The sequence below is a fragment of the Streptopelia decaocto genome (genome assembly GCF_964273445.1).
Source record: "Streptopelia decaocto genome assembly, chromosome: 14".
In the NCBI taxonomy this organism is placed as follows: domain Eukaryota; kingdom Metazoa; phylum Chordata; class Aves; order Columbiformes; family Columbidae; genus Streptopelia; species Streptopelia decaocto.
This window is the reverse complement of record NC_138669.1, coordinates 9,385,096-9,405,433: the sequence shown is the minus strand read 5'-3', so window position 1 is coordinate 9,405,433 and position 20,338 is coordinate 9,385,096.

Genomic DNA, 20,338 nt, shown 5'->3' with positions numbered 1-20,338 from the left:
AATTAGGCACCCATGCTGATATCCACTGGGCTCTGCTAGCCCACTTTAACCTCAACGGGTCCCGGGGCAACTCAGCACTTCCAAAATCCAAGTCAAGCTTCCTACATACAAATTAGGCATCTAAATATTGGTAACCAAGTAGTCCCAGCCCACTAGAAATTAACGTTCATTAACAATCAGCAGGATGCTGAGAGCTAATTGAAGAGCTGGGGTTTTGCCTCTCATGTTTATAGACTCCATAGGTCATATTCTTCCACTGGCATCAAGAGAAATTCAAGCAGTCACTGACACATGAGCAGAGTCAGGCATTTACTGAAATTCTCTTCACAACTCTTTTGGTGGGATCAATCAGTAACAGGTATATATAAAAATATATCTATATAATTTTATTTTAAAAGCAAGATATTAACAATGCTAAATAGCACCTGAATCGCTTAACATTTTATTCAGCTCCTTTATTTTTAATTAAAATTTAATCCCAGACACACATGTGCTACTACTAAGTCACAGACCACGTTTTAATAGGCAAGTTTTAAGCCCCTGAAAGCTGGGATTTATAATAGAAATGCAGAGTGACTGCCATGAATAGAGCCATATAATATAAAAGAACTACTACTGAAGGACACATTTTTTATTACTAGCTCCTTCTTTCAGCAACTTTTTCTTTCAAGTATCCCTTCTATAGAGGAATAATTTTGTATTCAGCTGTAATCTTCATGAATTCACTTGGTATTCATGTAGATGCCACATGTATTTCCACTGATTTTCCACTGCTGTTTAGGATTAGTTAATGGGCACTTAAAATAGAGTGTTACCCTGGTGGGAGTAAAATAACTTCAATCTTGGTGCACATGTTTCCAAGTCGAAGTATAAATGATGACATTATATTGAGCAGAGCTCAGTTGGTTGTTGGCTTTTCAAATAATACGCCAACAGCCTCTTGAAAAACATAAGGAGAGGGCAAATGGAAAGAATCTTTTATCTCTGAGGAAAAAAAACCAAACCAAAACGAACCCAACACTCTGAACAAAATAGTTGCTTACGCTATAAGTACAAGAGGAGAGATGCTGCTGTACTGAGGTCAATGAGGCTATGCTAATTTACAACTATTTGTGAGGATATGTTTTGTTTAGTTGCTTTCTGATTGTGGTGGCTCTCTACAAGCAATTATCTTTTATAGTGGGTTCAGTAATTTTACTTGTTTTCTACCTTTCTTGTTAGTGTGTGTTATAGTGGTAACAAATATACTTTACAGCCAAGAAAAATGGTCTCACGTTCATTGATTAGTTCTTACAATCTGAATTCAAGTATGAAGAAGAATTCTTTTCAGGCAACTCAAAATAACCAAGGAACACAAACTTATGTCCCAGCACATTTTCTTAATAAATACTGTGTATGACCAATAACTACTCGTTTGCCTCAAGCCTTTTGCTCTTCTATTGAATGGTACAGCAGAAAATTAATACAAGAAATGAAACAATTCTAATATTCCTTTTGTAAAAGATTTTAAGGCTAGCTGCATTAAGCATTGCAGATACAGTCTTTAAATAGGTCATCGTTAAAGACCAGAATATTCCAGCAGTTTTGTAAAGTGCCATTTAAGACATCAATACAAATTCTGAAATAACCTTTTAGTTTACAGTTCAAATTCCCTGATGGATAGTTCAGTACTCGTAATATTCAGGCAATAGAAGGGGAAAGATGGTATGACAGAGGAAGGAATGATGCTATTACTAAACTCTCTGAGTTGCCCATAGCCTTACAAGACCTCTACTACACCCAGACTACCTTCCATTTAGATAGATTCTGGTTCTAGTTTCCACATTAAGAGTCACTGCTGACGTGAATCGGGAGGACAGAGGGGAATATAAGCATTTATTAATGCTTCGTGCTGAATTTCAAACGATCCTAAGGAATCTGGATGCTAGATGCCCATTAAAATTAATAGGAATTGACATCCTCCAAGTCTCCATGGTTTTGATGTCTCAGCTCTAACATTCTGTTTGTTTGTTGGTTTGTTTGAAGCGCGTGTACCCTGAACTGCACATTGCTGCTAAGATCTAACATTGTTTTCACCGAGACATGATAACTGTTTCTGTGTTTGCACTGATCTTTTTTTTATCACCATGCACACCTTGGGTCAATTCTATCCCCAAGAGATCATTTCAGACCACAAGTCTTTTAAGCTGACTCCGCTTTTTTTCACACTAGAGCAGCCAAAATATTGTCATTGTCCCAGTGTTTTGGTACTAGGATCCTGTCATCAGTTTACACTTTTGATAGATGAAGCTATAGGGAATTGTAATATTATTCATATTTACACCCCTAAGAGATACAAACTGAAAATTGAGACAGGAAACTTTGAAAGCTCTCCCAAGAGGCAAAATCACTTCTTTTTCTGCTGATTATAAAGAAGATTGGCTGGCAGATGTTAATATTGGCAGTTACTCCCTGACAAATTTTCTCTAGGTACAGCTAATCAATTTTTGCTGCATGGAATGAGAAATGGAGCTTGAATATTCAGATGTCTAGACATGTAAATACATTACTTTTATAAATAGATTTAAATGATTAATACCCACAAAAAAATAAACATGAAAAATGGATAAACTAGAAGTGCTGGGTGAAGATTCATGGACTACTTAGATGATGAATAGCAAAATTTGTCCATACGTTAGGAGGATGAAATGACCTATGCAGCTATCATGTACGTATTTAAACACAATGCTGGTCTTTCTAAAAAATCCTCTCAACTTAAAAACTCCCTGACCCTAAAGACAGTTTAATGGCATTTATTTAACACAGACCTGTTCTAAGCAGTGATATTGTCAGTGTAATAAGCATAATGCAAATTGACCCATTAACACCATAGAAATAGATATTTTCTCTGTGCAGGGTCCTGCAAATACTTTAATTTAATAGACCCAAATGGGATGCTTTGAAGGCTAAGGTTTTTGGGAGTGACAGAAGTGATCCCATAATTGCAACATGATTATTTCATTCATAAATGTTCTTACCCCATGCCTATTGAGTATCATTCTCTGGAGGAAAAAGATGCAATTTCCTCCCTAGAGATGAGCTGTATCATCACAGTGACCATTTCCTGATGTGTTATTTACAGCTTTGATCTGCCCATGGGAGAAGCTTGTGACTCTATTGTGCACCCCCAACCGAGCTACCCTGATAGCTTTACACACCAAATCACGTCACATTCCCGTAAGTGACTCTGACAATCCCTGGCGGACTGCCACCGAGCAATTGCATTATCTCCAGGTAACACCGAAGATACTACCTGCTTTACCAGCATATCTACTCACTTAGCTATGGTAATGTGATTACCCTTATTATTTCTGAATTGGTCCACTGTGGCAAATGATGAAGCACCATATGGCTTTCTGAGAACGAGAGCAACACGTCTGTGTGGTGCAAGAAATGTTTCTGGATGGGTGGGTGAATTATGTATTATGATTCATAGTTAAATACCAACCTAAAAGAAAATTCTTTCTATGGAGACTATTTAGACTGTTTCTATATTTTATAAAAGGCAATGGATCAAAGAAGAAGTCTGAAGCAGCAATGCGTACTTAATGACCTGTTCCAAAGTGTAAATTATGGCTGGAATTGTCAGGGTATTAAACTTAGCAGAGCAGAGCTTAAGCAACAGGGATGGAAGTTTTCAAAATATAGTTCATTCTTTTACAGTGACACAATAGTAAAATAAAGTAACCTCTGACAATATGATTTATTGAAGAAACTGAACAAAAGATGTTGGAGCTGCTGTATACCAAAGTTATTTAGGTGTTCTATTACTTTTAATGAATAGCCAAGATCAGTGAATATATTCAGTGAGATAAGGCTCAGTGCATTTCTGATAAGGGGAGAAAGGTAAAAAAAAAAACAACCCTGCATCAATTTTTCATTCTGAGATTTATTTACTGGCTGTTTATATATATAAAATCCCAAACAAGCAACAAAATGAAACATCCTATTTTCTCTCTGGCCCTTTTATCCATTTAGAACCGAGATCTGACTGGAAAAATATATTCGTGTGATAATGTTTCAGGAAAAGGTCAGATACAAATCAGATGAGAGTTTCAGAAATTCACAGGTGTTTGTGATATGTTTCTTTGTTCTCAATGGGGCATGAGGCTAAGACAAATCATGGCCTTTACTTGTAGCTAAAAAGGGCATTTTACAGCAATTTTACCTGGGCAATGACCTGTGGGTTAATCCATAAAGGACTATCATTTTTATTAGGGCTAAAACTTCAGTGACTGGACAAGCCCGAGTAAGTGGTCTTGCTGTTCTCAAATTGTGCTGTATATAAAGACCATGATGGTGTTCATGATCTTGGCTTATTTTGCCAATTTAAACACTTGTAGCTTTTCCACTGTTAATGAGGGTGAGAATATGACCTCTTTCACAAAGATGAAAGGACTATATAATTTGATTGTGTGGACCTACTTAGTAGTGGAACATCATTTCTTTATACTCTATTTTCTTCTTTCCCCGTGTTCCAGGGCAATACTTGTTGCAGATGCTGGGGAGAATAACAGAAATGAAGTATTTCCATTGCTCTTTGATGCACAGCTGCACAGGATTTTCCATGGGCTGACTCAAAAATTATTAATAATGAAGTTTTTGGTGGCAGCTGAAAAAATACATCTGTTAGAACTCATCTAGGCCTCTTTAAAATATGTGTGTATAAACACAGGACACTAATAACTGTTTTAAAACTGTTAAAAGATATTGAATAGCACACTGATGATTAATTTAATAAACTATGACATACTATTAGTTTGGTGACTAAAATCAGCACTGATAAAATGGCACTTTTCAGACTGAAACCACAGAGTCCCTCAGGTTCTGTACACTTATATGATGAAAAGATGGTCTTTGTACAAAGTTGAAGAGTGATGGTTTTAGTAAGAGTTACAATAATGACAGCATTGTCAAGCTCTTCACACGGAATCATTGTAGATGGAGGTTACAAGGAAGAATTAGAGTAGCACAGTGCAGAAACTTCATGCACTTTCACAGGGATCACATTCCTGGCGTGCAAGGAAACAAGGTGCCTCTGGGAAATTCTACTAAAAATCTCTTAAAGCTGACATTGTTGGTGAAACAGATGGAGAATATGATGACAGAACGTAAAATCTGAATCGTCTTTATTAATAATCCATTAAACAGGCTCATAAATATATAAAGAGCTATACAAGACCTAGATTAATATAGTCTTTCCTCCAAAGAGATCATTCAAGTACCTCCATTCTTCTCCCAGCTGAAGTAAATGACAAAGCTCTCATGACTTCATGCCCAGTCAGAAACATAAAAGTCAAAGCACGATAGAGTGTTTTAGAAAGAAAAAAATCCTTTCTTAAAATAAAAATGGGGGGGGAGGGGCACAGCAAGAAAATATTGGAAGCTGGAACGCTTCAAAAGTATCTGCAACAAGAAAAGAGAGCATGAGGTTGAGTTTCTGAATCACATGCAGGAAGGACAGATCTGAAGGAGAACCTGAATGACAGTTTAGGAAGTTACACCATTTAGAAAATCCAAGCTCTATGGTGCCTGTGAAGTTCAGTGCTAAAGTCTTGCCTAACATCAGTTCTGGAAGAGATTTTATTTCTGTTACTGAGACCTGAGGTCAGATGTTGACCAGCCTGATAGAGGATCTGACTATATTAATAGTGTCTACTCAAAGCAGTTCTCCCCCTTCAGCCCTCCCAACCCCATGAAGGAGACACTGTGATTATTACGGCATATCTGAGACCCTGGAGCTATATTTCTCTATTGATCCAGAGCTCTCACTGACATTAACAGGAGCTTCTCTTCATCGTGTATGGACTACATAGTATCTTTAGAGAATCTTGCCAATGACTGTAAAATCTTTTAAAAACTATAGTAAAATAACAATAAATAATGTATTTAACAAGCTATAAAATAATGACAAAATGCAGGTGAGTCTTCTATCGTTTATACTCCTGTGTCATGAATTACATGTGACTTTATAATTAATTCTAATTCTGCATTGATAATTGACATTGTAAACAGTTCAAGTCAGTTAAATGGGAAAGCATTCTATCTGTTCAGGAAAAAAAAAAAAAAACAAACGTGTAAAATCAGTGAGGAAGAAAAGGTGTAAAAGATATGTAATGGATAGCAATTAGCTGTGGTAACGTCCTTGTAAGACTTCAGTGGAGGGGTTTAGCCATCTCACAATTCATACATCAGCTGGGGTCTTACATTTAGGTCTTCTAAACACTGCTCAAGTGCGACATGGAAACACAATGCAGCTGGCAATGTCACACAACACTCCTTTAACAAGAGTAACACTTTCCTCCTCTGCAATCAGATTTGCTACAAGTGGTAGTATCCTTGGGACAACTTGGGGTATGTTTGCAATTTACCTGAGTAGGTCCATTGTTCTGATGCTGTCATTCTTCAACTTTTGGAACCTGCAATGTCCTTTTGGCTCATATGTCTTTGTACAACTGTCTGACCTGTTGCCACCAATTAGTGACAGTTAATAGGTCCCTGACTACTGAAAACACTTGAAGCCACTAATTACAGCCTGTTCACACTCTTCTGCCCTGCAGTAGCAGAGCTGCTGCTGACTCTGCTAAGTAACGTTTCATGACCCCTTTTTAGAGACTTGGGAAGGCTGTGATCAAGTTTCTGAGAAAACATTGATCTCGTATTTATAAAAGGGCATTTTGTAGGAGTGTGTAAAACATGTTTTGTGTCCATTTATACTCCTGCATAGTACGTGGGCTGAACCACATCTTACAGTTTTATTTTTAAGAAAGAGTTTGGCTTAACTAAACTATGCCTCTTTTTCCCCCTTTTTTAGTGCATCAAAAATAAGCAGTGGTGCCAAACTGCATCACTTCCCATCACTGAAGGAGGAGGGAAAGTCCTAATTTTCATCTCTTTGCTACTTTAAAGCCACATCCCAAACCTTGTGGTACTGCTGTATTGGTTAGTGAAGAGTTTTCTTCCTGCCCTTGATTTAGTTCCTGCGTGAGGGGATGTTTAAGGATGGGAATGGATTTCAGAGTTTTAGAAGACATGCTTCTCAAAATTGTAGCCATCTCAGATGGAACACTAAGCAGCACTAAATGGATTACTGTCACAGCTTATTTCTCATGCTACAGCAAACTTGAGACCTCACAGAATCACACTATGGCTGAGGCTGGAAGGGACCTCTGGAGGTCACCGGGTCCAAACCCCTGCTCAAGCAGGGCCACCTAGACCCAGTTTCTCAGGACTCTGTCCATATGTTTTTTGACTATCCCCACAGATAGAGACTCCACAACCTCCCCAGACAACCTGTTCCAGTGCTCAGTCATCCGCACCGTAAAAAAGTGGTTCAGAAAGTTCAAACAAAACCTTCTGTGTATCAGTTTGTGCCCATTGTCTTTGGTCCTGCCACTGGACATCGCTAAAAAGAGCCCGATTCCATCCTTTTGTACCGTCCTTCCAGGTATTTACATACTTTAATAAGATCCCCCTTCCCCGAACTGCCTCTCCTTTAAGATAAAGAGTCCCAGCTCTCTCAGCCTTTCTTCACATGAGAGATGCTCCAGTCCCTTAATCATCTCTGCAGCCCTTCTCTCCAGAATGTCCATATTTCTCTTGTACAGAGGAGCCCAGAGCTGGACATAGTATTCCAAGTGTAGCCTCACCAGTGCTGGGTAGAAGGGAAAGATCACCTCCCTCGATGCCTAATGGAGTCCAGGAGACCATTAGCACTCTTTGTCACAAGGGCACATTGCTTTAGGCATGACAGTGCAAGGGCACTGTGACTTTGTGAACAACAGCTGAACTCACTGACAAACAAGAGCTTTTTCTCACTAGGCTTCATACATTCCATCACCATTCCTAAGGCAGAATGAAATGCTCCAATTTTACATTTGGTATCCTGGGTATCTAGAATATTTCTCATTATATATCTGAAATACACAAAAAATCAGAATTGTTTCTTAATTTCTCTGTTGGTTTGAAGCTTAGGGAACTTAGTGAAAAAGGAATTCACATACAATTTTTTGCTTTTTTCATGTTTTTACAAAACTTTCTAGTTTGTTCAACACAATGATACACAAAGTTTTCTCTCTAGTTTCCTCTCCATAAACAAAGATGAACACAATAAAGAGAAGTCAGGACATACTGACTTTACCCCACTGCCAGTTTTCTCCCCTTTCCCTGCCATCCTCTCTTGAACATCCAAGAAGTTGTCCATCTATATCTGAATATTATGCAGTGTTTTCATTCTCAGTTGCACCATCAGTAAATTGATAGCTTTAAGGATGTTGTACACATTATAAAATACTGCCTCTTTTCCCTTTCTTTGGTGATAAGAACTTTCTGGGTATTAAAAAAATACTATCAATATACATTTATTTAACATAGGTACAGTCAGGCTAACGAAAGCAGTAGGTGTCCCATTTCCAATTACCCAAACATTCTCTGCCACAGAGGGCTTTACTTCCCAACAACAGACAGAGAGATGAGGAGTCCTCAGGCTTTCACCAACCTTTCATCGCATGCTCTTTTCCCCTCCACGTAATTACATGCTCCAGCAGCCACAATCGCCGTGACTGTGAAGGGAAGCAGTTTCCTTCAGGGTTATATTATGCTGCCTCAGGGTTCAAATGAGAAGAGGCAAAAGAACAAAACACCTTTTCTCTTATGATACGCCTCTGGTGTTCACCTCCACATTGGTCATAAACTCTGGTGTCCAGCACTAAAACTCTTCTGAGAGAAAACAAATTATTTCTCACCTTATGCACAGGGAATTTTTTAAATCCTGGATACAATATCTTGAGGAGACTACAGGCACTAGTCAAAACTCACTAAGTACGCTTTGTAGAAGGAGAAAGACCACAAAAGTCACTTTCAGTTAAGCAGAAGAATTAGCAAGTGACTCAGAGATATTCAATATAAAAAAAAAGTGATCTACACTGAGGATACATTTCTTACTGCCTCAGTGCACATATTTCATCTTCATGATTTACAAATACAGAACTCTGGGTAATTCTAAGTACAGACTGGGCTACTTCTGATTTAAACAATTTTGGCAGATTTATGCTGACTAGTATAGATGTAAACTTTGGAGAGTGGTTCTTAGGTGAAAAGGCTTTTAGGAGGTCAGGATGTTCTTGAAGAGGTCTAGAGAAATAGAAAAAAATTGGAAATAATTTTCCAGCAAGGCTGCACAGGAAGATGCCTCATGGTGAGCAGGCTGAGTGCAGCAGTCTGTCAGGAGGGATAAGCTATTCTCATTACATGACCCTATTTTTAACATAGGTGCAACTCTATCAAGAAATCAATAACAAGTTAATTACCACTTGGTCATCTCTGCATTTCACTCATAGTAATGACGATCAAAACTTCCTGTAGTCCAAGTTATACAAGCTCTTTAAAAAGCAATTGTTTATGCAGGAGTTCTGCATGTTTCTGTGGGATTGCTCTTGGGACTGGGTACCATTTCAGAAGGAGCTGTACAATCTACCCTTACAGTATCACCAAAGCAAAAATATCAGCCCTTTTACTCCAGAAATACAACCTTGTATGGCTGGCTGAAAAAAGAGGTGCATAATGGAACAGTTCTAATTCCACCCAGGGGGGGCAGAGGAAAACATTCACATAAACTGGGTTCCTGACTTCATCTCTAACAGTGCTGGTGCTCCCGAACCACAGCTGAGACATGAGAGACTGGAGCCTCCCCCAAAATTCAGTGTTTCACAACAACTTTCATGAGCCAGGCAAGAACAATGTTCACAAGACACAGCACAAACCAGCTGTTGTACACTGAGTATTTGATGTGTTCTGCTCCCTAGAAGTATATTTCTGGAATGAGGAACAATTTAAAAGGAAAAGAGCACCCTCTAGATTAACATATTTCCACTTCTTAAAAAAAAAAAAAAAAAAGTGAGTGAGTAATGAGTACCCCAAAATCTCCATCAATGTAGTATAATGAAGCATGAAATGGTGTTCAGACATGAAATCCATCTCATGAAAAGCATTTGATGGACGTGAATTAACTGTTTAAGCTAAAAAAGATAAAACTTCAGCAGTTTGTACAAGTAGATTGCATAACAGGTTTGACATTGTGTCTTTTTTTTTAACTCCCTGAGGATCTGTGCCACCGCATTCATCACTTCATTACTGATTTCTTTGTTTCAAAGAACAGACAAAAGTCATCTAATAGTTCATTTTATTTCTAAAATACCAGTATCAAATTGGAAATGTTTCCAAATCACCAGAAGCTGAGCTTTCCCCAGCAAATTCATAGTTCACATTTGGAGATTATTTCTAAATCTTACTTTTCAAAATAGCTTTGTTAACCAATGTTTCTTCACTCTTTTGCATACCACGTCTGTTGCTGAAAAGATACAACAGAAAGCATTAGCACCTAGAGCATTAGGATTTTTACCTCACATACCACATTTATCCTTATCTCCTTGGTTTTGCTAACAGACTTCAACACATAGTGCCTATTCTGGGGAGATTGTTTCTTTCCTACTACTATTAATAACCTTCCTATGCTATTTGTTCTATAAATATCCATGGTATTATAAATATGATGCAAAAAATACTCTGTGAACATGTCAATTTACAGCTTGTCTGTTTTAAACTGTCTCCCTCATCCTGTGAAACTGCGGGTAAAGCTCTTGGTGTCGTGCAGCACAGCGCGGCAGCCACTGAAGAACTGCAGCAAAAGGCTCTTTCATTTAGAGGAGCCAAATGAACTTTTTGTAGGTCCATGTAACTTGACCGTGACATCCATCTTTGCATATAATTTATCTGCAACCACTGCTTAACATCAGAACCAGAACCACCTCATTGTTGCTGTGTGCTCACCACATGGTTTGTTACCTAGGATCTATGTGGAGCTTGTGAACAGGCTGCACCACCTTCCAGTGCTCTGTTCCATATTCATAGTGATGCTTTCTACACCAGGCACTGTCTCTAGCTGTTACTCACTGCAAGCAAATAATGGTTTCTAGCTCTAATTTGGACAGTAGCAAGTAACTTTCTGTTTTCTTATACTGTCTCCAAATTAGTTTGTGACTGAAGGACATTGGATTCTGCAACGGGACCAACCTGTGACTCATTCATATGGACCAGGGGTTGGTGCCTGTTAAAGTCAAATACGTGTACAACAGGAACACATGTAAGCTACACTGGGCAAGCCATAACAGGATTTTTAAAATTATTATTATTTTTATTTTCCCCAGGAAGAAATTGGGTAAGATTCAAAGCACTCTCATTTATTTTGCTTGAAAAATAAAACATTAGCACTTTCCAACAGGGGTGTCTTCTATCTGCACTTTTAAAAAAAAAAATCAGTCCAGTAGGTAGAGAAAATCCCTGATTCCAAGCATTGCAATATAAGCTTATCTACAATAAAAACTTCATTAAGGCAATCTTGGTCCATAGCAGACACAGAAATACGCAGCTTCTCAGTCAGGATGTTTGCCACAAGATTAACCATCACACAGCAAAGGATGTTTGACAGAGGATCATCAAGAATCTGCCTCAATTTCCACACAACAATTTATCCACAGACTTGATTGTGATCTCTTACTTTGTTTTAGAACGAAAATCCTTCTCTGAAATATTGCTTGCTATTGGAGCGCATGTCATCTTGTCAATGCATTCATCACCATTATCATATTCTACTAAAAGATTGGCAAATTTGTTCAGCTGTGTAAGATATATATTATGGCAGTTGACAGATGATTTCAGTACTGAAATGAATTTTTTGGATGTACTGTATACTTTGGCACTCCATTATGCAGCACAAGAGTGAATTTTCTCATTGTTATCAGACAAACAAACCTAGAAAACCAGTAGTCATTGGGGAAGAATTATTCCTAAAGCCTGAAAATGGATTTTCTGAACACTATGGTTTCAGTTCTAATTCCCTGATTATAATGTGACTTCAGTCACTGATGGCTCAGATTTCTATTCCAAATGGCTGGAAAGAGGTTTGAGAAGATGTCTTCTGCTCTTCTTTAACTCTCTAGAGAAGATGCTGGTTAGGGAGAATGTCTCCTTGCTCATCAACTCATTTCCATAATGGGATTATGATGCCTAATGCAGTTAATGAGGAGCAAGAAGAAAGGCAAAACGGTAGGGAGAAAAGCTTTTAAGGGATTATGGCTCACAAAGAAATACCTTTTCACTATTTCTCCTGCCTGAAACCTGAGAAAGAAACCCAGCTTCCTATTAACTAAATCTGTTTTTAAGAAGAAAATCTCACACAGCAGTTATACAGCCTTGTCAGAGCCTCAGAATCTGCAGATTATGGTTGATCCAGTGGCTGGAGTGACAGCTTTCACACACCAGAATTCAGTCTTTGTTCCACTGCAGATTCCTTATGCCTCAGTTACCTCCCCCCGTACTGTGCTTAACACCACTTCCCTACCTCACTGGGGATGTATGAATGTAAATAGATTAAATGTGAAGTGGTGCAAGGCACTGTGAGGAACTGCATGGACAAAAGGTGCCATAAAGATTGAAAATCTTCACAGCAACCCTGTGAGACAAGTTAAATTGGTGGTTACTGTAGATTTAATAATGACCACTTGTGTGAAAAAACGATTATATGGCAGTCAGAAATGACTGTCAATTTTAGGAACTTTAATTTGGCATTCTCAGGCTTTTCATGGCATCACATTAACCACTAGAGTGGGGAGAGACAACTCACCTCTCTGCGTTTTGGATTTTGCTGAGACAAATGAAGGTGCCCAACTGCCTCATTTGGGATTGGAAGACAGCGGATGGACTCAGAGTGTTAGGTCACCAGCTTTGGGATAAGCTTGAAGTATGTGGAAGAAGGACTCATATATCTGATGTGTGTCTCTGAAACACCTCATCACAGAAACTACTTCTTTTAATGATAAAGCTGTGATTACAAACCTCATTAATTTTTACTGAGAAGTAGACTTTTTCAGTAGCAGGATGTATTTGGACGTAGGCAGCACCTCTAATATCTTCATTTTGACATGTTCTTTTATAGAAGGAAGTAATATAGATAGCAGATGTTCAGCCTGCTTGTTAGTACCTTACCTTTTCCAGTGCAGGGTGCTCTAGCTTAAGTGATTCTTCAATTATTTTCAAGACTGAGTGCTTTGTTTTGTTTGGTGTTTTCAGCGTTCCAGTAATTAACGAATGTGGCAGAACATTTGTCTTAATTGCACAATGAAAGCCCCTCACAACAGTAATTGCTCTATAAAAGTACCATAAAACAAATCTACTTGGCTTGTGAAAAAGCACCCTCCAATAAAAAATTGATGAAAAAGAAAATTTTAAAAGCCCATGTTCTTATCAGAAAGCTTCTATGTATAAACAACAACCTTTTCAAAGAAGACGAAGAAAAAGCAACCACTAGAAAAAGTGAGTAGCAGGTTAGAATGTGACTCATAATTGGGATTTGTTAAAAAATGCTTTATGGGATCATGGTTCTGTAGTCATTAAATAAACCTGTTTAAAAATCTACCCTGTTCTAGAGTGGAGGTAAAGAAAACAATGGAAGAAAGGCCTCTACAATATGCAGACATAGAAAATAAGAAAACAGGTAATAAAAATACATTTCAAAACAACAACATTACACCAAACATACCCAGAACTCAGTAGCGGTCCCAATAATTTTCAGCTGCTTTAAGGAACGATGTATATCACAGAATCACAGACTCACTGAGGCTGCAAAGAACCTCTGGAGATTGGCCAGCCCTCTCTCCCCGACTGAAGAAAGATTACACTGAGCAAGTTGCTTGGGATGGTATCCTGTTGGGTTTCAAACATATCCCGGAATGGAGATTCTGCAACCTCTCTGGGAAACCTGCTCTAGTGTTTGACTTTCTCCACTGATTTTTTTTTTTTTTTAATTCTTTGAATGAATTTTAGGTATTTCAGGTTTTGTCCATTATATCTTGTCCTTTGGGCACCACTGAGAAGATTCTGGCTTCATCTCCTTTTCTACCTGCCTCCTCGCTTGCCTGGCCAGTCCTTCCATTGCAGCATTCTGCTTGGGAGCCACCCCACCACATAAAAAAAAAATGATTCTGCTTTGAATACAGCACAGCTTTCTGGGACTAATGTTGAAAATACAGCTTCCATTATTTGTCACTTTAAAATTACAGCTTATGTTCAGATGTCCTCCTGAGTAGGTTGCTTCTAATTTTTCGTGAAAGATGTATTAGTCTACCTTCTTCTAACCTTTCCTTCCAGCCAAAGATAGGAACATTAAAAGAGACAGCTGGAACAATAGATAAATCTTTTTGGAAAATTTCTGTTAAGAAAGAAGAAGTGTGTTTTTATGAATCAAAAAAGCCATGTATCAGGTGGAAATAAAAGTGATAATCTTTACCCTGTGATGCGAGGCAGCCAGGATGAATCAGCAGAATTGCTCCACATCTGTGTGCAAGGGTCCTGAGCAAGACATCCCTTTAGAGTTTTCAGAAATTAAGTGACTGCACATTTCCCACCTTACAAATAATCACTGCACCTTCCTTCTGTAAACGAGGGGCTAAGATCTCATACCTCTAAAACATTTTTTTTCAGGGAAGAAAGGAAAGAGAAGAACAATATCGAAAAGACAAGGACATCCATTCATCATTCTGCATAGCAACTGGAGCTTAAGAAATTGCCTGGAGCACACACACTCTTAGATTTCACCTCAGTTTTGATTTTACCCCCTTAATTGGTTCAGTGCATTTTAATTGTAGCAGCAATGGCAACAAAATGCGATGTTAGATATTTTGTTAATAATATCAACTTTTAAAATAAAATAGAAAATGCTTAAAATGGATTTTAAATGTTTTCTTGATAATGGACAAAACTCCTCACCTCATCAGCACTGAGAGGAAAAGCCCCTATAACCAGACATAAACCAGACTTCTATGTTCTTTCCTCTTAATGTACATTCCTTGCATGACTAAATCTCTCATTTTAGCCACTGCAAACAAACCAGTGGAACTGCCATGTGAAAATGAGACTACATGCAGCCAAGACCCTGTATCTGTTTCTGAAGGATAGTCAGTGCCAAACACTTTAGAAAAGATCAAAAATACCTGAAGTGTATAATTTGAAAACACCTAGCTCTGTACTATTTGAATCTTCACCGAGATTTTCTTTACACTGTGGAATAAATGGGAATTCAACTCCAGACATTAGACACAGTCCTGTTGATTTTTGTGGGATATATGGAACCAAAACTCAAAATTATATTTACAAAGAGCAAGAGATTCCATCTTTCTATTTAGTTCAAGGATTTTCAATGGAATTTCACAGATGGCGATCAAAGGGCCTTTTCTGTGTGTTTCTTTTTTTTTTAATAATCTAAGAACAAAAAAGTCTTGTCCTACTGCTCTCTTCAGATTCTTGCCTTTCAGGGTAAATTACTTACTGGATATGCAAATTAAAAAAGCTATCTTAGAAAAACTTGCATGATAACCTGAGAAAGGATATGAAAATATCTGTATACCTTTTCACACCAAACAAAAGAAAAAAAGGAAAGTATTAATATAGTTATTTTTTCTTGCCACTACCACTTCTTTTCTGTACATCCCCCTGCTACCCATCTTCCCAAACTTCCCCAGCAAGAATGTTGTTGTCTGCTTTCTCATATCTGGCTGGTGGGGTTGGGGGGTGGTGGGGGACGGGTGTATAATTTGCAGCCTATGTAATGAGTATTTGTGGTTCATTTGCATGCCCAAATTGCCCATGGAATTTTCATCTACTCTCATGTTTTACCCTTATACACTAACATCTCTTTTCTTCCTGAGTTGTTCGAAGAGAAACAAGTCATACACTTGGATTAGAAAGCAACAGTCTGTTCATCTCCTGAGTATTCTAAGAGCAAACCTTAACAGTCTGTTATCGGATTCACCACCCCTTTGGCTTAGTAGAAACAAGAACTTAAGATCTATAGGAGTACAGTACGAACTATTGAACTAGATTCCAGAAATCTTTCATTAGAAATATAACTTAGCCTTCAAACATGTTGGTTTTCTCCCCAAGAACATCTAATTCATATAGGCACTAAAAATCCAGTTGTAAACCATAGGAAATGGCTACCTAATACACTCCAGTTGGAGTATAAGCAATATTTGCATTACTCCCATAAAGGTTCCAGATGTACCATGTTATCAAATATTAAGAAGTATCTCATAAGTAACTTTGAAAATATAGCTAAGTGATATAGAAGAACACAATACCAGGAAATCATTATACACTTTTTGTTTTGTTTTCTTTGTTGTTTTTTTTTTTTAAAAAAAAGAAAGGCATGATAAAGCTGTATACCAACTCTGGAATGTTTTTCTAACAGAGTTCTAAATAGTTTATTACTTTATTAATAAATACTATGTAATCTTCCTTATGCCATGTTAAACATTTACATTTATTTTGTTCTTAAATGCAAGGTCCAAGTGATCTCTACTTTGCAAACTAATTATCTTTCAGTTATATCTCTCAAAAGATCAACTTACTATTCACATAAATAGTGCATTTGGAAATACAGTCAAAGGTGTAGCATTTGAACTGCTAGAACTGGATAATATTGAAAATTTCCAGAAGCTGTAATACGTGGTATATAATTTTGTAACACTCTCATTTGAGAAGGAAACCCAAAAGACAGAAAGGTACCTGAGGAGCCCAGGTAGAAGAGATGGACATGGTTCTTTAAGAGAAATGTTCTATTTGAATGCACACAGCAGGGCTTCTTCAGCATTCACACAAACCAACACAAACACAATATCACTCAATGAAAAAATTACAGCAAACATTTCAAAGAACAAACAGTGATCAATCTCAGGGAAGCATTTACTTATGAATAATAGATAAATGTGAACAAAACAGTGCTCCTTTTGATACTGTTCCAAATGCAGGAAAAAGTGGTTGAATTGACTTTGTAAATTATTCATTCAGAAATACTGATTCATTAAAAAAAACGGGGGTATTTGCATGGTAGGACCTTTTATTCATTTATGCTGCCTTTTGGTGAGCTTATCACAGAATCACAGAATGTTAGGGAAAGGAAGGGACCTCAAAACGTCTTAGAGTCCAAACCCCCTGCCGGAGCAGGAACACTTGGATGAGGTTACACAGGAAGGCATCCAGGCAGGTTTTTGAATGTCTGCAGTGTAGGAGACTCCACAACCCCCCTGGGCAGCCTGTTCCAGTGTTCTGTTACCCTTGCTGAGAAGAAGTTTCTTCTCAAATTTAAGTGGAACCTCTTGTGTTCCAATTTGAACCCATTACACCTTGTCCTGCCATTGGTTGTCACCAAGAAGAGCCTGGCTCCATCCTCCTGACACTCACCCTTTACATATTCATAAACAATGAGGCCACCCCTCAGTCTTCTCTTCTCCGAGTTCAAGAGCCCCAGCTCCATCAGGCTTTCCTCATAAGGGAGATGCTCCACTCCATCATCATTGTTTCCCTGCGTTGGACTCTCTCCAGCAGTTCCCTGTCCTTCTGGAACTGAGGGACCCAGAAGTGGACACAATATTCCAGATGTGGTCTCCCCAGGGCAGAGTAGAGGCGAAGGAGAACCTCTCTGACCTACTAACCACCCCCCTTCTAATCCACCCCAGGATGCCATTGGCCTTCCTGGCCACAAGAGCACAGTGCTGGCTCATGGTTATCTGCCATCTATTTGAAAAACCTCTTTCTGTTGTCCTTGACCCCTCTCACCAGGTTTAATTCTTAGGAGACCTTAGCTTTCCTAGTTGCTTCCCTACATCCCCTGACAACAGCCTTATATTCTTCCCAAGTGGCCAGCCCCTCCTTCCATGATCTATAAACTCTCCTCTTCCACTTAAGCTTACCCAGGAGCTCCCTGTTTAACCACGCAGGTCTCCTGTCTCCCTTCCTTGACTTCCTATGTGTCGGGATGCTCTGATCTTGTGCCTGGTAGAAACAGTCCCTGAACACTAACCAACTCTCTTGGGCCCCTTTACCTTCAAGCAGCCTTGCCCATGGGATTTCCCCCAGCAATTGCTTGAAAAGGCCAAAGTTTGCCCTGCTGACATCCAGGGTTGCAATTCTGCTTGCTATTCTGTTCCTGCCACACAAGATCCTGAACACCACCATCTCATGGTCACTGCAACCAAGGCAGCCCTCAACCTTTACTGCTTCAACCAGACCCTCCTTGTTAGTGAGGATGAGGTCCAGCAGTGCAATGTATTATGTATTGTCATTTTCTGACCCAGGCCCCAGCCCAGTGTCTGAACTGTTCTGTGGATCCCCTGTGCTTTCCCTGATCCTGGTGACTTCTGCAGCAAGAAAAAAGCAACAGCTGAAAAGACAAAAAAAAAGTAATCTCTCCTGTTTACAGACAAATTACATTTTTCTTTGCATGGATAAGCTGCAATTCCACCAGGCCTGTGTGGCGTCCGTGTTTTCAAGTGAAAAAAAAATCTTTAGATGCAGAAAAAAATAGTTATCAATTAGGTAGCTGCAAGGACTGTAACCGTCAAACCTGTATTTGAAGTATTATCCAGGATGCTGTTTCTTATGATTAGATGTGATTTCAAAACAATTATTTAACATAATTTGTACATACATATAAGATAAAATCGTACCTGATTATGATAATACCTAACTATAGGTTATCAAGTGTTATGAATCATGATTAAGACACTTAACACACAAAATTGAAGATGCATAACAGACTTCATCTGTGGTACACCTGTTTATCAAGTCAATTTAATATATTTTGAACTGAGATTGTATACAGAGGGTGAAGATGGAATGAAAAAGCTGTATTTTGAGCATGAATTATATGTGGGTAATTTATTCAGTCTTTCTCTCCTATAATTGTAGCTGGAAGCCTCAGAAAGCTTCTACCAAAGTTTTTTCTATTGGCTTGAAGAGTTATCTAAGAATATTCACTGTGGGGGGGAGAGGTGTGTTTGCAGTTGTGATGCACTCATGGATGCAGCTTTCACATACTGTGGAAAACATCACTCCAAATTGTTGATTACTGACTGTACAATACACAGGTCCAACTCGGCTGAGGTGCCATCAAAATTCATGGAACCACTCTATTAAATCCAGTGCACCTCAAGTCAGACTCACATTCTATTTAAAACCTGGCTGAAATTCCTAGGGCAAACAGCTATGATTTTACATTTTTTAATACTTTTTAAAAATGAAAACGTTGACCTGATTCCTATGATTTTATTTCAATGGCTGGTTATAGCAATATGCTAGTAATTACATTTTCTCTTCCTTGCAGATACTAAATTATTTCTATTGAATAGTCAAAATTAAAAAATCATTCTGCATGCTCTGCCTTAACTAGTCGAGCTTCAGTTCTTTTGAATGTCACAAAAACAACATAATTAACAAGTCCAATGCCCAAAACCTACTAAATACCAAAACTGTGCTTAGTCTTTATTTACTTTATGGTATGCTGAGTGCACATTCTTCCAGCTGCTAAGGATGTACTTATAAAATTCATAAAGCTTAATTCATATACCTAGAGATTAATTAGTTAAAGAGGATGACTGTTTTTATAGATATAGGAAGTATTTTGCATGAAACCCACTGGCCCTTGATCTATGTAAACCTAGTGTTAGCCAGGACACAGAACACTACGCAAAAGTTGGGGAGTCTGGAGGACTAATGGAAGAAATAACATAAAATAACCTCCATGCTGATTAGACAATAAGTTTAAAGCCTGTATTAGGAAAAGTCCAGAAAACAGCAGCACCAGAGATGTTGGGAAGCCTGTAACAAAGCTGAAAACAGCCAAGAAGTTGAAGGGATGCTGGATATTTGGAACCTGAATAGCAACCTGTTGCCAACAGCTACATTACAAACACAAATTTCACAGCAAATCCCACTTACAGCAGGATGCATCCCAGAGTGCCATAGTCTGTAAGCCACAAGAACATGAAGTTTGCAAACACTAATTTATTCAGTTTCTAACTTGAAGTGAAATGGGGCCTTGCACCAGATACTGTCATATCTATGTTTTTTTCCTCTCCATAATGAACTGCTATCATTTGCCTCTTAAATAAACATGCTCTTATCAAGTGAGCACATTGTGTTGGCTTGCAGTCAACTGCTGGCCATTTAATAGTTCTTTCATTGTATAGTTCTGTTCTTTACAAACTAAGCCCCAGTATGACAATAATCCAGGAGTGATGTCTATTCAGTGAATGTGAAAGTCAACTTGTACTCTCCTCATGAGCCCTACTTTAAGCATTTGTAGGCCTTAATGATCCACATGGTGATGTAAAGTTGTAGGCAGTGGGATAAAATACCCTATTTTTACCAATAACTTTACTTGAAAAGAAAACTCATTTCCAAGGGACAC